At 44.9% G+C, this 1,542-nt stretch overlaps 1 pseudogene; it reads right to left on the bottom strand.

The window, feature by feature from the left end:
• Positions 1-207: 207 nt before the first annotated feature.
• On the bottom strand, positions 208-1,312 carry LOC127493441 (ER membrane protein complex subunit 5 pseudogene; annotated as a pseudogene).
• Positions 1,313-1,542: the final 230 nt, after the last annotated feature.

Below are 1,542 nucleotides of genomic sequence, written 5' to 3' on the forward strand. Positions count from 1 at the left end.
TCTAGTCCCGGTCGGGGCGCCGGATTCTGTCCCGGTTGCCCCTCTTCCAGGCCAGCTCTCTGCTGTGGCCGGGGAGTGCAGTGGAGGATGGCCCAGGTGCTTGGAGGGTGAACCAACGGCAAAGGAAGACCTTTCTCTCTGTCTCTCTCTCTCTCACTGTCCACTCTGCCTGTAAAAAAAAAAAAAAAAAAAAAAAAAAAAAAAAAAAGAGTGGAAAATCACCATTTTGGTCTCATTAGGGAAGTTCATTTACTAAGAACTGAAGACCATTTTACTATAATTCATGCTGCAAAATGGAGTAATCACACAGTATTTCCAAAAGGATCCTAAAACTGTAGCGCAAAAGAAAAGAAATTTAAGAAAATAATCACAGAAACCATCAACATTTTTCAATGTGTTCAAAACAGTGACTTTAGAAAATTAATTTGTCTTAAATGAAAAAAATTCCTTATATGAAATTCAATCACAGATTCATTTCATAGATAACCAATACTGCATTAAGGACTTGACCAGCAGTGTACAAACAAGGGCCATAGATTTTTTTTTAAATTGGTCTGAGAGATCAACATAAATACTAATGTGGGGAGTGTTTTATGCCCCAAACTCCATATTGAGCTCTGTGTCCTGTCCTATTATAATTTGTAAAATATTAACGGCGCAGCGACTCAAGTTTTCTTAACTTCACCGATGTGTTAGAGGACAACGCATCTTGATTTGAAGAATTTCTTGTATCTGAAGGCCGGAACAGTACTCGACCGCGATGGTTAAAGACGTAAAAGGATGGGTGATTCCTTAACGTATCAAATGTCTTATTCTTTAGTTCGGAAGTAGCGTCCATGTTTTTAAATTCCCCTGCAATATGAACTGTACCATAACAGGTAACTGCAAAGGCCAGAAGTGTCTGAAGCACTAGATCTGTTGGCAGTGATTCCTCTTCCTTTTCTGTCAATCGCATATAAGAACGATGCTGAGCAGCGGAAAAGGCGGCGTGGGCTAGAGCAAAGAGGCCGATGCCTACCAGCCCCTTCCACAGCGACGGCGCCATGATAACTGAAGGAGCAGGAGCCCAACAAAGACGCGAAGGGCGGCGGAGCTGTTCCCTTTTCCACCGGCGGGGGTCAGTGCGGCGCTGAGAGATGACGTCACTGAAGCCCAGAGCGCGCAGTGCCTGGGGGTGGGGGGTGAAAAACGGATAGTAGTGAGAAAGCGGAAATAGGAATCGCTGTCTTAAAACCAAAGAAATCTATTCCCTCACGGTCCCAGAGGCCAGTGCCCGAGTGCACGTGGGTCTTGGTCCCTCTGCAGGCTTTAGTGAATACTCCTGACTTGCATCGTCCCAGTCTCATGTCTCCTGGCGAGACTTGGCTTTCCTTGGCTGTGGCAACAGCTGACCTCTGCCCGTGTTCTCATATGACCTTTTTTTTTTTTTTTTTTTAAGATTGATTTATTTATTTGAAAGAGTAACAGAGAAGGAGAGGCAGGGAGAGAGAGAGAGAGAGAGAGAGGTCTTCCCTCGGCTGGTTCACTCCCCAGTCGGCCTCA

This window comes from Oryctolagus cuniculus, chromosome 7, assembly GCF_051225735.1.
Source record: "Oryctolagus cuniculus isolate XC-2025 breed Fujian yellow rabbit chromosome 7, ASM5122573v1, whole genome shotgun sequence".
In the NCBI taxonomy this organism is placed as follows: domain Eukaryota; kingdom Metazoa; phylum Chordata; class Mammalia; order Lagomorpha; family Leporidae; genus Oryctolagus; species Oryctolagus cuniculus.